Here is a 17,364-nt window from a genome sequence, read left to right as displayed (position 1 = left end):
CAGACTTCTAACTCATCCCTCTGCTTCCAGTCTAAACTACTAGAGTAGTGTAGAGTTTAGGATTAATCTACTAAGAAGTTTTCATCCTGTTATACTTCAACTCAAAAACTTTTAAAAATTATTACTTCCCAAACAAATCTCGTTTCATTAAGTGATACTCTAGAGGCTTACAATCTAATGCTGACTCACCTTCCTTTGTTGATGTTTTATTCCCTAGATCCTGTGGATACACTCTTTCAGAAAAGGTGGCCTACCAGTCCGTTAAGATGCTCTTCATACTTTGTCTCTGGGAAAGCTGTGCTGTGCCCTTCTAAAATATTCATACCGTCTTCTCCCCTTTCTCCCATAAAAGGTTACTTTAAGTTTCATTTCTAGATTGCACACCCAAAGACAAATATACACACATTTGAAAATATGACTAAAAATAATTCCAGCATTGGTCTATCATCTCAGCACTTGGTGTCAGGTCCAGAACAGACACAGGACAATGGCTGTCTGCGGCACCTATTAGCACACCAAAGCCCATGCTGGCCTCCAGGCTGCCTCAGTGCCTGTTACACATCAGGCACATCACAAGTGCCTGTTACACACTGAGTCCATGCTGGCACCCTGAGTCTACCGTAAACTTCTCCAGCTCAGGGGTTTTCCTCCCCTAATAACCCTACTATTTCTCAGCTGTGCACTCTTTTGACCCCTTTCCCTTGCCCATCTCTCTTGGTCTCTTTCTCCTCCTCTCTCAACCTCTTCCTCAATCATAACTTGGGGGTGATGATGTCCTCAGTTTATACACTAGACAGACTACAAGAGAACTCCAACTTCAAGCATCTTGTTACAGTGTGATTTCAAGCCCACCTATGTTATAAAGTGAGGTCAAAACCAGACCTTGCCCAAAAATAAAAGAGAAGGTGGGGGGAGTTCTGGTTTGCTTTCTACTGCTGTGATGGCGACTGTAACTTGAGGAGGAAAGGGCTTATCTAGCTCACACACTGAACCATACACAGTCCATCCACGGGGAACCTGAGGAAGAAACTGGTACAGAGATGCTGGTTTGTTCCGCAAGGCTTGATCAGGACCCTTTCTTATACAACCCAGGATCACCTGCCCAGGGTTGGCATAGCCCACAGTGGGCTGGGCCCTCTCACATTAATCATTAACCAAGCAAACGATCCACATGCTGGCCTACAGGCCAATCTGATAGGAGTATTTTCTAAATTGACGTTTCCTCTTCCCAGATGATCCTTGCTTGTGTCAAGTAGACAGATAACAGCCAGCACATGAGGACATGATTAAGTGGTACACTTCTTGCCTGGTATACACAGAGGCCTTGGGTTCAATCTCTACTATTGTATATATAATAATAATCCTAGTTTTTTTTTTTTTTAAGTAAAAAAGTTCCAATAGTCAAATGCTTAATTAAATTAAAAGGAAATGGTAAATTAGCTATAGTTTAACTAACCAATTAACAATAAAACTACAGGGAGCATTGCCTAGTCAATAAAGTACTTGCCTTGCAAACTTGAAGACTTGAATTTGAGCCTTAAAACCTGCATTTTCAAAACGCTGGAAAAAGTAGTATGCCCTTGTGATTCCAGGACAGCATAATAAAGACAGGAAGATTCCTGGGTTATGCAGTCAGCCATCCTAGCCTACTGAGTTCCAGACCAGTGAGAGACACTGTCTCAAATCCTAAAAGGTTAATGGTGCCAGAGGAACAACACCCAAGGCTGTTCCCTCTGGATTCCACGTATATGTGCATACATATACACCCATTATACATGTGTATGTATCTTTATATGTGTACATTCACACACATTCACACACAAAGAAAATACTTAGAAGAAACAAAGCACATTGTTAAGCTCTGCTTTGCTAAATATTACTGTCAGTCATGCATCATAAGCAAATTTAGACCATTTTTTCCTTCTAACAAACAAAAACTTCATGGTAAAATTAAGTATGACAACTCATTAAAGAAGTTTTAATTGTGGTTACCAAAGCAGTCATACTAGGAATAGAGCCAATTCTATACAGTTAACTCATTCTATACAGTTTAATAAAATGATTTACTGATTCATGCAACCACTTATATACATTTATTCTATCAGAAGGAAATGCCTCCCGAGTGCTGGTTCTTCGTCTTTTCTTTCATTAAATAGAAATATTTCTTGAGCTAGACAACGCTTAATAAAGAGGTCTGGCTTTGTCCACAAGACAGCTTCCCACTGTTATCTATGTTAAGGCCCCAGCCAGTGTTGTTACATTTCTTACTTTGAAAGAAAACTGGTAAGAGAAGACAACCAGTACAAAATTTTAAAAGACTCTGAACATTCTAAAGGCAAACGTTTTCTACAAGGTTGAGAGGATGAGAATGCACCTCAGTGACAGAGCACAAGCTGCAAGGTCCTAGGTTCAGTCACCAGCACCAGGAAAAGTGACTAAGACAAAAAGGTGGGGCTAGAGGGAAGGCTCAGTGGTCCTGAGTACTGGTTGCTCTCTCAGACACGAGTTCAGTTCACATACTCATGTCAGACAGCTTACAACTAGCTGCCTCTAAGTCCAACTCATCTGGCCTCTCGTGCACACATACATAAGCACATGCTCACTTTCTTAAAGATAGGAGAAAAGCAGAATTATCAGACTAAAATGCACCAATAAACTGATAGTGAGAGAAAAAGAACAAAAACTCTTGAGAATTGTCAATTAGGAAATCCTAAGTCATAGTAGGAAGCACTATCAAGTCAGCAATGGGAATCAAAGTCAGACTGCAGAGGCTGAATTGAAACACAAGATCAGGAAATACAGAAACAATGTTCAAAGCAAGATGAGTTACAGCACGTAGGATGCTCAGGGAGGAATGATGTTTGAGAACAGCCTGGGCTACCAGAAAGAACCTGTCTGAAGAAAAAAATTTAAAAGCCTCATTTACTATTTCAAAAGTCAAAATTGTGGTGTCATAAAAAAGAACACCTAGCATATCTCTTGTGCAAAAATCTCTTGGGACAATGCACAATGTACACAGGTTAACAGTGACTCTATCTCTGCCTGCTGGGATAACAGATCTTTCCTGACAACCGTCCCATTTCTAAACCTGTTGGCCCAGTCCTTCCTTCCCCTGATCCCAACTATACCCGCTAGTTTACAGTAAGTGCTTCCTCACATTACGGGGACTCACGCTCTGCCTGCTTCCTTCCTTTCCCACTATACTATGGAGAACACGTCCATCTGTCTCACTTATCGCGCTGTACTATGCCTAGCACTTTATAAACTCACGTTCACTATACAGTATTTATTTATAGACTCACGGTCGCTATACAGTATTTATTTATAGACTCACGTTCACTATACAGTATTTATAGACTCACGTTCACTATACAGTATTTATTTATAAACTCACGTTCACTATACAGTATTTATTTCACAAATAAATGCATACTGTGGAGATTAGGCAAGGCCGCATGCGCCATTACAATGGCTCACACAGGGCTTGACATTTTCTGAATGTATATGAACCTAAGTCCGTAATATATTTGTTTACAGTGTAGTATCTGGCTTTCTACAACTTGATTCCAGCTCTCTAGCTTTCCTGAGAAATAACACAGTGCTGAGGAAAACTGGCCATACAAGCCTAGACTTTGATCATTAACTAGCGCGTGATATTTCATAGCTGCTTTCTTACCTCCACATCTGTGTCCTCATTTATAAAAAGCAGCAGCACACAGGAATGTTGTAAGATTTCAGTATCCTTTGTAAGCTCCTGACACACTAACTGGTACATGCTGGGGTACACTGTGTGCCGGTGTCTGTGTGGTCAACTGTCGACTGCTTGCAGGCAGAGAACTAAGTAGCAGCTGGATCTTGGCATTGTTATTCCAATGGCCAATCACCAGCCTCATATTTTGCAAACATTCATCCTTCCTTGCTTGCTGATTGGCTTTAATAAAGATCTGGCAGCCAATAGCTAGGCAGGAATTGGACAGTAGAACTTCTGGGCTGAGAAAGAGTCTATGGGAGGAGAAATGAAACAGGGATTCATCCAGAGACACACAGAGGTGGTCCTACCATAACAGGAACAGAGGGTAAAGAAGTGGTCAAGTGGCAAGTCATAGGCTAATGAGTTGGGTTAGTCTTAGACTGGGATAGCTGAGCGTCTGCTAAAAGCCTGAGCTATGATGAATACTAATAAGTGCATGGGAACAGTAGGCAGCTGCAGTACTGCTACTAAGTACTGTGAACATCTCAGCTTTAAAATGACGAAGGCTTTGCACTCATCTTCCCCATCCAGACATTTATTTACACTGCAACAGCATGGACTTCCCTTTCTTTGTTTAGTTCTAGTCTTGAGACTGGAGTAAGGGGTAGATATGAAGACAAGAAGAAAAACCAAGGAAAGAAAAAATGGCCAAATCACAGAACAACGCTTCTCACTGCATGCCTATAACAATGAGGAGAGCACAGGGAAGCAGAGCTAAACCAGAAAGGGGGAAGGAGAGAGTGTAAGCAGATCAGCCAGCAGGCTCTGAGGCCCTGAGGCCTATGCCCGACTTGAGATCAACCAGAACCAAGCACACCGACCCAGCAAACTGACTAGAAGAGGTCGTTGCCTCACATCCTCCTCCTGTTTCAAATGTTCTTACCTCGGGGAGAGTTAGGACAGAGATCAGACAAAACAAGGGCAAGAACTAGATTGCTTCACTCCCACAACTGGACCGAAGGGTTTCTAAAGTCTTACATTAAAAAAAAAACGAGATACATATTATTAATGAATAAAGCAAGGATGTCATGAAAGGAAGCAATATAAAAACATTTAAAAAAAATTACACCATCATCAGCATTGTACTAAACATAATTGATAGGCTCCATTCTGATAATTTTGTTGATCTTCAAAACATTCTCATAAATGCATTATAATTTCCATTATATAGAAGAAATAGATTCAAAAGTAACTTGGTTTCAAAATATTTAGGCAAGTAATTAGAACTATGGGATTTGAATTCAGACTTTCTGATCTAAACTCCATGCTTCTACTTCTATACCATAGTTCCTTCAATTGAAAAATAAATTTACTCTCACCACTGTTATTTGTCTTTTTTTCCCAAGGGCTGGTGTTTCTGGACAGTCTTACTAAGTAGCCCAAGTTAGCCATGAACACTTTTACCCTAAACTTACAATCTGCCTGCTTTAGACTCCCTAGCACCTGGAGCACAAGCATGGACCACATGCCTGGTTATGTGCATGTTCTGTTAAGTGACAGAAAAATTCACGTCTAATTATGAAAGAATTCTCTAGACTCTTCCTTAAAAGTAATGTGGCACACATTTGCACCATATGATGTACTGTATTCTTTTTGTCTTTTTTCAAGACAGAGTCTCTCTGTATAGTGTTAGCTGTCCTGGAACTCACTCTGTAGACCAGGCTGGCCTCAAATTGATGGAGATCCGCCTGCCTCTGCCTTCCGAGTGCTGGGATAAAAGGTGTGCACCACCCGACCTGACACTATTCTTAGCAAAGAGGCAATCACTGTACTCCTATAAGAAAAACAGCTACGACGAGCAAACATTTGTGTGCCCTGAATCTGCCCTTAGAAGTGCTGCAGGTGGGGTGGCTGTGTCCCATGTGAATCAGTAGGTGCCAGAGGGAAGAGAAAGGCTATGTCTAATCTAGTGTTCTAACTTAAGAACATCAGGCTTACTAGTAGCCTAATAGTCCCTGAGAGCAGCGAGCCTGAGAGGACCACCAGTCGGGCCCCATGCAGGCCCACAGCTCCCAGGACTGGGAGCAGGCTGGAGATTAGAAGAACCCCACCTGGGACCAAGGAACCAGGCAGGACTGAGCCTGAGATGAGGACCCCCACATGGGGCCACTCTGGTGTGCTGAGCAGGGAACATACCAACTGGGCATCATGGGGCCTGGTCAGGGAGCGAGCCAGAGATGACCACCAGCTGGGCACTACGAAGGCCTCAGGAGGCAGACCATGCCCAAGATGACCCTGCCCAGAGCCATAATGCATGAGTGGGGCATAGCACCCCTGAGACCACTCTTGAGATGATGTCAGACTCTCGGAGACCCCAAGCACCACTAAGAGAAACAAATGGTAGAAAAATGAAAGAGAAAGAGAAACAAAAGGATGTGGGCACAATGAAGAGAGGCGGGGCTGGAGACTCAAAGATAGTGAGGAGCAGCTGCTGTGAGTAGCTGGTGAAGCCACCTGGGATCATGGTGGGGTCCTGGCCTGTGCTGCCACCTGAGGCCATGTCTGAGTCTGTGACCCTGCAGCAGCAGGGGTCGGTTACCATCAAAGGCCAGGTGGACATCTCTGATCTGGGCTGTCACCTAGGGACATGTTCATGTCAGAGCTGTGTACAACTAGCCCCAGCCCTCACCCGGACACTGTGGGAGAGCTGGCCCTGGGGGCGTGAGAACAGAGAGCTGCACTTACTCCTAGACAACTACAGTACTCAGGAGAGCAGCTCCACACACTGCTGGACTTGCAAGTGAGCCAGAACCCAACAATGTGAGAGTGGGAGAACTGGCTCTACCACTCATCTCCCATACAGTGGCATGAATGAGGGAGAGACACACACACATACCCATCACCACCTGCGGCAGGTGGGAGACCTGGCCCTGTCCTTCGCCAGCTACAGCACTTGGGAGAGCGGACCCTGCACATCACCTGGGAAGCACAGAAGAGCTGACCTTGGTGGTGAGGGTTCCAGTGAGCCAGCCCATAGGGTAAGGACCCTAAGGGCGTGAGCATGGGACAGCTGATCCTGCCCTTGTCTGACGTGTGGCAACATAGGCATGAAAGAGAGCACCCCCTATCCCGCCTCATTTTGCCACCTACAGAAGGCAAGAGCTAGCCCCAGGGCAGAAGAGTTGGCCCTCAACCACTGCAACAATCAGGAGAGCAGGCCCTGCACCTGGGCAGCACAGTACAGCTGGCCCTGCATGTGGGAGTTGTAGATGATCTGACCCTGAGGGAGAGGGTGTAGGAGAGCCAGCCCTGCCTCTTGGCTGTTGTGTGGTGGCACTGGCAAGGAAGAGATCCCCCTCTACTCCTTTTTGCCCTCATCACCAGTGGTGAGAACTGGCCCCAACAGGATCATGAGAGCAGGCCCTTCTCCTCACCTACTGCAGCATTCTGGACAGCAGGCCCTGCACCTCACCTGGGCAGCATAGTAAAGCTGACCCTGATGGCAAGGGTGCTGGTGGGCCGGGCCCAAGGGTGTGAAGATGGAATAACTGGCCTCACAACTTGTCTGCCATGCTGTGGCATGGGAGAGAGAGCCAACCCACTCCCTCGCCCTTTGTCACCAATGGCAAGCAGGAGAGCTGGCCCCAAGGTCATCAGAACAGAAGAATTAGCCTTACCCCTCACCTGCTGCGGAGAAAAGGCCCTGTACCTCACCTAAGCAGCAGAGTAGAGCTGGCCCTGAGGGCGTGAGGGCTGGAGAGCCAGCCCTTCTCCCTCTTGTCTACTGGGCAGTGAAGAGGAGGTAGACACCTTCCTCCCCTCCTTCGTCCCTCACCATATATAGAAGGAGAAGAGTGGGAAAGCTAGCCATGTCCCTCTCACCAGCTACAACCCTTGGGAGAGCAGGCCTTGCACCTTACCTGCAAGGCAGGGTAGAGCTGGCCCTGGTAGCAGGGTGTGCTGAGAAGCTCGCATACCTCTCAGAATCAAATCTAGGGCTATGAATTGGCCAACCCCACCCAAGAAAACAAGGCCCTCTAAGTCAACATGATCAAAGCTCACATGAACTCCCAGAGATAGAAACAGCATGCACAGGGCCTTTGCTCAGTGCGTGCATTACAGCTTCTGGTTTAGGTTTTCCAGTGTGAGAATGAATGGGTCTCTGTAACTTGTGTCTTCTCTTGGGCTATTTCCTTCTGTTTGTTTCGTTCTGTTCTAATGTGTTGTTTTTATTATTACTATTCTACTTTATTTTATTTTATTATTTATTATTATCCTTAGAAGCTTGCTCTCTAATAAAGAGACAGACTGTGGACATGGAGAGGAACTGAGAAGAGTATAGAGAAGGGCAAACAGATTCAGGCTATATTACGTGTGGGGAAAAAAAATCTACTTTCAATAAAAGAAAAAAAGGAGGGGTTGGGGATTTAGCTCAGTGGTAGAGCACTTGCCTAGCAAGCGCAAGGCCCTGGGTTCGGTCCCCAGCTCCAAAAAAAAAAAAAAAAAGATAACACAAGAGATAATGTTGGCTAAAATTACAAATAATTGTTACATTAGAAATTTAATTTGTCTTTTTCCACTTTCATATATGTTGTACGTATGTTGGCATATTATGTATAACAGTAAACTTGTATGTAAGAAAATGGAGGTCCAAGGTTGATGTCAGGAATCATCATCCATAGCTCTTTCTTCGTATTCATTGAGGCAAGGTCTTTCTATAAAACCCAGAGGTCACTGGTGTGGCAAGTCCCCCCAACTAGCTTGCTTTGGGGAACCCCATCTGTGCCTTCTCAAGTAGACTACCTAGCCTACCTGGAATTTACTGATTTAAGTGAGACCTGAACTCTGATCATCATACTTGTATATTTTAAATGTCTTATAAAATACCTAATAGTTTATGGCATCCTTTTCAGGAACAAAATTATAATTTACAATTTTAAAATTAAAATAATATTCAAAATGGAAATAGGAGACCCCTAGCAGTAGTATAGTAGTTATTAAATTAAATCCACAGGCCTACTTGTCTCTAGTGAATAAATACTTCAGGAAAAACCCAAAGAAATTTGGATACTTTATTCCTTCTTTGGACCGCTGATAAAATTGCATTATTAGCAAAACTTTTGCCAATCAGAGTGAAATTAGAACACTGATAGATACTGACTTTTAGTGTCCTCATACAAACACTAAAACAAACCCTAAAGTCTCTCATACAAGTTTTTGAAGAATAAATACCCTGTTCCTAAGAGCCTTTCAATTGATGGTTTTGCTATCCATTAATGATCTTGTCTTTAAATCGTTACCTTAGTGAATCACAAATAATGCTTTTCTAACTTTTCCTATCTTCTAAAGTCACTTCTGAGGACAATAAGGTCAAGTCAGATGAAGACTGAATATGTTACATAGGCTACTAGACCTAGTGAGCAGGCCTTCCTTTTACCCTAAGCCAAGTGAGTGTTGAAATAGAAGACAGGTTGCTGAAGAGGTGAGCCTTGGGGGTTTGGCAATGAGGAAGAATCAAGAATTGGTAGCTCAAGGTACCAATGGTAGGTTTGATGAACAGAACATTAATTTGGTGCTTAAACTTTTTTGGCATTGGGAGAATTGGTTTTACCAAAAGATTAGAATACTAGAATTGGTGAATAGTCAGACAGTGGGTTAATCCTGAAAAGAACAGACAGCTACATTCCATGTCAAGAAGGCAGGAGTTGTGTATAATTAGATACATTTTTTTAAAAATATGGAGAGTTGTAGCTGGACCTTTGGCTACTTTGTGGGTTCTTTGTTCTCCTGCCCTTCTCCATCCCCCTTCTTCCACCCTTTCCTATCCCTAACTCTATAAACAAGAGAGAAAATGAAGGACAGAGAGAAGAGGGGGTGACATTAACATTAGGCTACTTCCTGCTGAGGGGTGTCAAGTTCCGTGTGGCGAGTTTGAGCTCCACTGTCAGGTATCTCATTTCTTCTTCTTGTTTCACCTCTAAGCATGACCACCTAACAAACTGAAACCAACAGCATCCAACAGCAACCACCCACCCAGTCTGCCTCGTGGGCCCTCGCATTACATGGCCTCTGGTAAGTTCCCAGAACTCCAAATGCCACACAGTTGCAGACACTGTCTGCCATTGGGAAATTACGCTGCTGCTAGAGCATGAGGCAAGTCACACCCAGCTGCTGCGGACAGTCTGAAGCTCCCCACATCCCACACCTGGGATTAAAACAAAAACAGAGTCTTAGGATACTTTTGTGGTTTTTTTTAAAGAAACAAAAATGTCAAAATTGTCACTAGAGAGTAGAAGCCCTGTGTCCAGCCTGAGGACTCCTTTTTAAGTTACTTTTGACCATTCAATTCATGGTGACAGAGTGGGGCAGATTAAGTGAGAACAGTGAGGACAACTGAGAATGCTTAAGTGTTCCCCCTCTGTGAAATCATGCTACCATGTTAATGCTGACATTTTAGAGACCGTGATCCTGCAGAACAGTCTTATAACTGGGTGACACATGGGGAATATCTACACAGGTTTATCAAAAAAAAGGGGGGGGGTGCTCCCTCTACTGTTCCTTCAGTTACCCATGGTTTAAAATCTTAATAAAAAGTCAATGCCAGGAGGTTGCAGAGATGGCTCAGTGGTCAAGAGCCGTTCTTCCAAAGGACCCAGGTTCAATCCTCAGCACCCACTTGGCAGCTCACAACCATCTATAACTCTAGTCCCAGAGGGTCCAGCATCCAGCACCTTCTTCTGGTCTCTAAGGGCATCAGACACATGCACAGTACAAACAGCTTTTTTTGTTAAAAAAAAAAAAAGAAAAAGAAAGAAAAGTCAATGACAGCTTATCAAGAACTAAAGAATGTGTCAGACTGGGCTGGAGAGATGGCTCAGGGGTTAAGAGCACTGACAGCTCTCCCAGAGGTCCTGAGTTCAAATCCCAGCAACCACATGGTGGCTCACAACCATCTGTAATGAGATCTGATGCCCTCTTCTGGTGTGTCTGAAGACAGCTATAGTGTACTTATATAAATAAATAAATCTTAAAAAAAAAAAGAATGTGTCAGACTGATGGGGAAAATGGAGTGACAGAGTTCTAGAAAAGGCAAAGAGTACATGAAAAGACTAGAAGAAAAAGAATCAATCACCAGGTACCACAAAGAACGTGACGTGCCTTAGAAAACTACGTATGTGGGAACGGTGGAGAACTGAAGAGGTTAAGGCCATAAAGACAGGAAAGAATTCATATATCTTATGAGAAATAAGAACTCAATCTTAATTATAAAAGCTAGAATTTAAGCAGAAAAATTAATAATCAGATTTACCCTTTAAAAACAAAAACAAACAAAAAACAAAACATAACAAAACAAAACAAACAACAACAACAACAAAAACCAATGACTACAACACAGGGGATATTAGAGAAAAAAGACCAGAAAAAAAAGCCTGACAGAGAACTTGCAGTGAGCCAACCTCAGGGCTACTGAAGTCAGTCTCCAGAGCAAGGACCTCAGGTACTGATGTACTCTGTGGTTCTTTTGAGGGAGGGAGAAAGAAGGCGGGACAGGGAGGGAGACACTGAGTACTTTTCTTCTCCCTAGGGGCTGTCAGTCATTCGTTACCTTGCTACATCCACACTGTTTTGATGAGTCCTACACACCCTTTCTAATTTGTTCTTCTGAAACAACTCTTACAAAGAAATGCTAAAGCCAACAAAGCATCTTCAGGCTAATGCTCTCCCCCAGTGAACTATCTGGCTCTCCAGACACAGACTCTTACAACCCATAAACTCACTTACATTGGATAACTTTATAATGCAGTAATTACCAACCACACTCACTATTTTCTAGATAAGAAAAGTGAAGCCCAGAAACAGTTAATAATTTCTCTAAAGATACATGGACAGTAAATAGCAAAGGTGATTCTACACTTTTTACTATCAAAAACATCACCTAAACGCCAAACACAGTGGCACAGGTCTACAATTCTAGTACCTGGGAAGAAGGATCACAGCAAATTCCAGTCAGCTTGGTCTACATAGTAAGTTTCAGACTAGCCAGAACTATATAGGAAAACCCTGTCTCTAAATGATTAATTTAAATTTTAATGAATTTTAAAATTAATTTTAAAACATTAGAGTCAAAAGTGAGACCTACAGAAGTAGAAATGAGCGTTGCATACAAAATATGAAGATTCTGGACACTTATTACATACATACTTGTATATATAAACTACCTGAACATTTAGCTTCTTTCTTGATAGTTATGAGAAGGTAGGAGTAGGGGATGTATGAAGATAGGATCACTCATGCTAAAGAAAACAGTATTATGTTTATTTCTAAAACCTATGCAGTAATAATCAGCAATTCAAAATATAGTAATTAAAATTTACATTAATACAAGGCTGACATTTTAAGTGAAAGGGAGTATTTTTCTTTTTTCTTTTACGTATATAAGTGTTTTACCTCCATTCAAATCTATATACCACATTTACCTGGTGTCCAAGAAGGCCAGAGGAGGCGATCAGATCCCCTGGAACTGAAATTACAGACTGCTGTGTATATTGGGACCTGAATTCAGATCCTCTGGAAGAGCAGCCAGGACTCTTAACTACTAGGCCATCTCTCTAGCCTCTAAAAGGGTATTTTTGTTCAGATTTGTAAACTAAACAAACCAAAAAGTATCTACATTATGTCAAATTCTTTCCTTTTGCTTTGCTCTCAACTGCTTCCCCCCAATAAAGAGAATTGCTAGATGAATTAAATAATTGTCCACTCCACCAAATAATACTCAGTGGGACTCCATAACAGTACATCAAGCCCTTACCAGACTCATACGGATTATGAGTTTAAACAGTACTACTGAGACTTTGATCCGGACAGTCTTCTTTTCTGGGAGAGGAAAGATCCTGTGTATTATATGACACATATTAACATCCTTCATCCGACATTATTCTAACAACCATCTCCACACACTTTCAAAGTTCTGAGGAGAACAAAGTCATGCTTAGATAAGCTATCGGTTTAGATGTTAGAACTCTGAAACTTGAGAGAAAAAAAACCTCCAAACACAAATATACTTGTTAATCATAATTCTCAAAATTGTTTTAAATTTGGATCTTTAAAAATGTTGGGGTTGGGGATTTAGCTCAGTGGTAGAGTGCTTGCCTAGCAAGTGCAAGGCCCTGGGTTCGGTCCCCAGGTCCGGAAAAAAAGAAAAAAAAAAAATGTTAACAATGTAAGATCTGATCCAACTTTTCACTGACTGACCCTCAGCTCACCAAATTAACTCTTAAGGCCACCCAAGCCCCTCATGCTGTTTTTCTTCTTTATATAGTCTAGAAGTTGTTTTCAATGTTCTTTTTATTCCCAAGATCAGCTATTTACTCCCTGACCCAAACTGAAAAAAAAAAGTAAACTGATTTTAAAAACAACTTTTCAAAATAATATTTGTCATGCTTTCAAGCATTTTCAACGTTTTTAAAACATGTATTTTGTCTGCACAGAAGCTCAGTCAGCACTTGTCCCTAATGTTAGAGGAATGTCCAGTTCTTGCCCAGTTATAATAGCCTGAGGTCAAATCCATACATACAAGAATCTAAATAATTCCAGAATCCAGCTCACCCCTACACCCACTGTTTATTACTTTACATAAGCCTATCATCGATCTTGTGCCAAGTATCCTGGAGATTCAAATTTCAACCCTTCAGATTTCTTCCTCTGGTTTCCGCTTTGTTTAGGCAAGCAGGAAGTATGCTAACAATGACCTATAAGGACCTTTCCAATTTGATACTCCAATATTAAGAATACTTCAACTTTTCACTGACTGACCCTTAGTTCACAAATACTCTTAAGGTCACCAAAGTGATTCATGCTTTTTCCTCTTCTTGCTCCACAACCAACCATATAGTCTATCAGTTATTTACAAAAAGTTATTAAAATTTTAAAATTATTTAAAATTCTGGGGATGAGGATCTTACTCCCTGACCCGAATTCATTTTAAAAAATTATATAAACTGACTTTAATTTTTCAAAAAGCTATAATTCCACATCATCTATGTGAAGGACCCACATTAAGTAAATGTTGAGATAGAAAGTGGATTAGTGCTGCCTGGAGGACAGTAGGGCTGAGGAGAGGGTGTTCACACTAATGTCTGAGGGTTTCAAACAGTAAATACAGCCAACACTGTACTTACACTCACAAGGCCTTGGATTTCAACTTCAGCAAAGCTTAACAAGTAGGTAAAACCAAAATACCATTAGGTTAAAATGTGTGAACTTTACAGTATGTTAACTCCACAAAGCTGTTTTAAAAAGAGTAAAAAGAAAAATTAATAGTCAACGTTATTGACAGGAAAAGAAGTGTGATTATTCCTTTCATAGTTTATCTATAAGATCTAATTGTAATAAAAGTTCTTACTCAGAAATATAATTAGCTTTTCCAAAACATAAATCAGATGCAAATTTAATCCTCTTTTCCTAGTAAACTCTAGATAACTTACTTTGCCAGTTATAATTTTGAAAACAATCAAAAACATTTCAGAAAGCCAAATGCTGTAGAAACAATACCACGAGAACAGATTATATGAGAGCATCAACGACAAAACACGGATAATGTTTACACTTTCACTGAGAACAGACTGGTATGTACAGTAACAGTTCTGAGGTTGCCAGAACACTGTTTAAAACTAGCCAAAGCACAAGGAAACTGTTAGCATCTAACGTCCTAAACTACAACTATCAAGTACAAAGTGACCAATTTTACCTAACGATAATTAGTGCAGGGCACCCATAACCACTAACCCAACTCACTGTACTACTGTCAAACAAATCCCATCATTCCATCTGTCCCAGCCTAATTGCTAGGAAGTCAAACAGTTTTCCAATTAGAGCTCCCCATTTACAAAACTGAATGCCCATCAAAATCCGCGGCTTAAGGTATCACCTACTTCTCCACAGACCACAAATAATTTATCCTAATATCCCCTGCCCACTGACCAAGTCTTCAGTCTGGCCCGAGTTTGAGAACCAGAAATGGAATCAATTAGAGAACAGAAGTATTCCAATGTAATTCTTCGAAAGTAAAAGAAGTCTCTATAAAGACCAAAAACCAAACTTGGTTAAAAAGGAATTTTAAGAAACATTTTACAACTCTAATAGGCCAAAATTCTTTAAGGTAGGAAAAAAAAAAAAAAAAGCCACCCTAAGCCATACACGGACAGGCCAAGTGGCTAATTATAATGGTCAGGCAAAAGTTCCCAAACAACCCACGGAGAACAGGGAACCCTGTCTTTTTGTATCGCTGCAGTCAGGAGTGAGCAAAACTGAAAGAAATAAAAGATACTACAATAGAAAACTGCACAATGCCGAGTTCTTCCGCGGGTTACTATTCTCCAGGGGAGGTTGTTTTTATTCTAGAAGGCTCCAAGAGGGGCTACGGGCCTGGCTGAGACCCGGAAAGTTTGGGATCTGCGTCTACAAGGACTGTGGAAGTAGCTGGTCCGGGATTCCAGAGAGGGGAGAGGGGCGAGGGGACTGGAGCCGCACCTGCGGACGCCGGCAGGGGCTGGGGCACGGCTGCCGGCCCTGATTCTGGGAGAGCCGAGAAGGAAGTGGTGGCGGCGGGGAGAATGGAAGCCTCGGCGCGGTCACCGGCTCCCAAACTCTGTCAGCTCCGAGTCCCGAGGACACGGAGGGGGTGGGGTCTCGCCGCCCGGCCGGTCACCGGGTCGGGGGAGGGTGGCCGCGAAGCGCGGGCCCGGCACCTACCTGCGGTCCCGGGCGGCAGCCCCAGACGAGGCCTAGTGCACCGCCGCCTCCATCCTTCCACGTCGCGCCGAGACTGCTGCTCCGCGGTCGTCGCCGCCGCCGCCGCCGCCGCCCTGCGCGCCGGGTCCGAGCCCGGTTCCCGCCTCCGCCCCGCGCCTGCTGGCCAGCGGGCCCGGGAGCACAGGGCCGCCCTCTCGAGCCCAGCGCCGCTCGGGGCAGAGCGGCCGCGGCGGGCCCCACGTCTCGCCCAGGTGTCCTGTCAGGCAGCAGTCTCCCCGGGTCCGCAGCGCCGCCTCCGCTGCTGCTGCCGCCGCCGCCTCTCCCACATCCCCGGCCTCCAGGGCCGCCGCCGCGCCGCGACCACCGCCCCGGCGCCTCAGCCCCACGCCGCCGCCCGCCTCACGCCACCGGCCCGGCGCCGCTGGGTCCGCGGAGAGCGTGCAGCAGGCCGCCGCCAGGCCGCCGCAGCCCCCAGCCCACAATCCACCGCGGCTCCGCCGGGGCGGGAGGGCCGCGGCCAGACCGGGGAGTCGCCGCGCAGCTCCGACAGGGCCTGGTGCGGCCGCCGCAGAGCCGGCGTCCCCCGAGCGGGGACTACCCCGCGTGGCTGGCCCGCGCCTCCCCCTGTCGCCCTCGTAAAGGCAGAAGTCCTCTCGGAACTGCGCTCCAGCTCGCACGGCTCCCCCCGCCCAGGTTGTCCAGAGAAGCCGAGCGTTGTCTTCCGCCTTTCCCGGCAAGCGGACCGGAGCGGACCCTTCGCCCCCACCCCCGCCCCCCCAGACCAACTGACTCCGGGCCGCCCACACCTACTAAAGCACTGGCTTCCGCCCCTTATAGTAAACAAACATGGTTCCATTTCCAAAATTAATGACTTTCAAAGACTAAAGGTCAGCTCCAGGTATTTAAGGCCTTTTGAGGCTACCCCTGTCCCCCAGTCCCTGGCCTTCCAATCACCTGTCACATTTCCCAGGTGCATAAATCAGTTGTCCCTGTCCTTTAAAGGTGTGTGTGTGTGTGTTTATTATTAAAATCTATTTGTGTTTCCCAACAGCATTTCCATAGGCTGAGTTCAGAGAGAATTGCAATCTTACTAGTAAAAATACAATCTGCAAGATAGCGTGTCTTAGATTACAATATATTTTTTAAGTCTCCAATCACCTTTGGTTGAGTCAGGAGTCTTGGGACTCAGAGCAACCACGGTCTGGAAAAAAAGAAAAAAGAAAAAGTCTCAATCTCTTGAGGATCTTTCTTAATTTTATGAGGATTTTATTCCATTTTGAAACTATGTTTTGCCTACAAATAAATCTCACACATTTCAAAAGTCTGTTTTACAAAGCAAAAGCGAAAATGTAACTCAGTAGTTAACTGGAAAAAGAAACTGATGAAAATGTAACTCAGTAGTTAGCTGGAAAAAGAAACTGAGAGAAAGGGGTTTATGTCAGTATCTTTCAACTCCCAGGCCACAATGTCACTGAGGGAAGTCAGAGCAAAGAGTCCAGATGTGAAACAGACCTGTGAAGATTGTTACTGAACGGCTTATATCACAGGGCTGTCTCAGCCTATACCGCTCAGGACCATTTGCACCACCCACAGTGATCTGAGCCCTCCCACACCAATCCTTAACCAAGAAAATGTCCCACAGGCTTGCCCTTCAGGCCACCTGATGAAGGCAATCCCTCAATTAAGCTTCCTTCTTTCCAGATGACTCTTGGTTATGTCAAGTTAACAAAAAAACTAACATTTTAATTATATAAAAAGAAAATGTAATCCTTTCAGGGAGGGTTGTTGAGACTGTGTAGCCTGTCTGTCCTGAAACTTACTCTGTAGACCAGGCTAGCCTCAAACCTGGAGCTCCAACTGCCTCTGCCTCCCAAGTGCCACCACCACCTGGCTTTAAAGTCCTCTTAAATTCTTGACTTTTT

The 17,364-nt window shown here is 44.0% G+C and overlaps 1 protein-coding gene and 1 non-coding gene across 2 annotated transcripts in view; one reads left to right on the top strand and one right to left on the bottom strand.

Annotated features, from left to right (window-relative positions):
* Vps54 (VPS54 subunit of GARP complex) overlaps positions 1-15,534 on the bottom strand; it is a 75,524-nt gene extending 59,990 nt beyond the window's left edge. Inside the window, exon 1 of the mRNA XM_032916499.1 lies at positions 15,443-15,534. The gene's annotated coding sequence lies outside the window, so the exon portion shown is untranslated. The remainder of the gene's footprint in view (positions 1-15,442) is intronic.
* LOC116912992 lies at positions 5,572-5,704 on the top strand. Its single transcript, XR_004389555.1, has one exon. It is a non-coding gene; the product is annotated as a small nucleolar RNA SNORA17 (small nucleolar RNA).
* Positions 15,535-17,364: the final 1,830 nt, after the last annotated feature.

The sequence above is a fragment of the Rattus rattus genome, chromosome 11 (genome assembly GCF_011064425.1).
Source record: "Rattus rattus isolate New Zealand chromosome 11, Rrattus_CSIRO_v1, whole genome shotgun sequence".
Classification (NCBI taxonomy): domain Eukaryota; kingdom Metazoa; phylum Chordata; class Mammalia; order Rodentia; family Muridae; genus Rattus; species Rattus rattus.
This window is presented reverse-complemented; position numbering and strand designations above follow the sequence as displayed.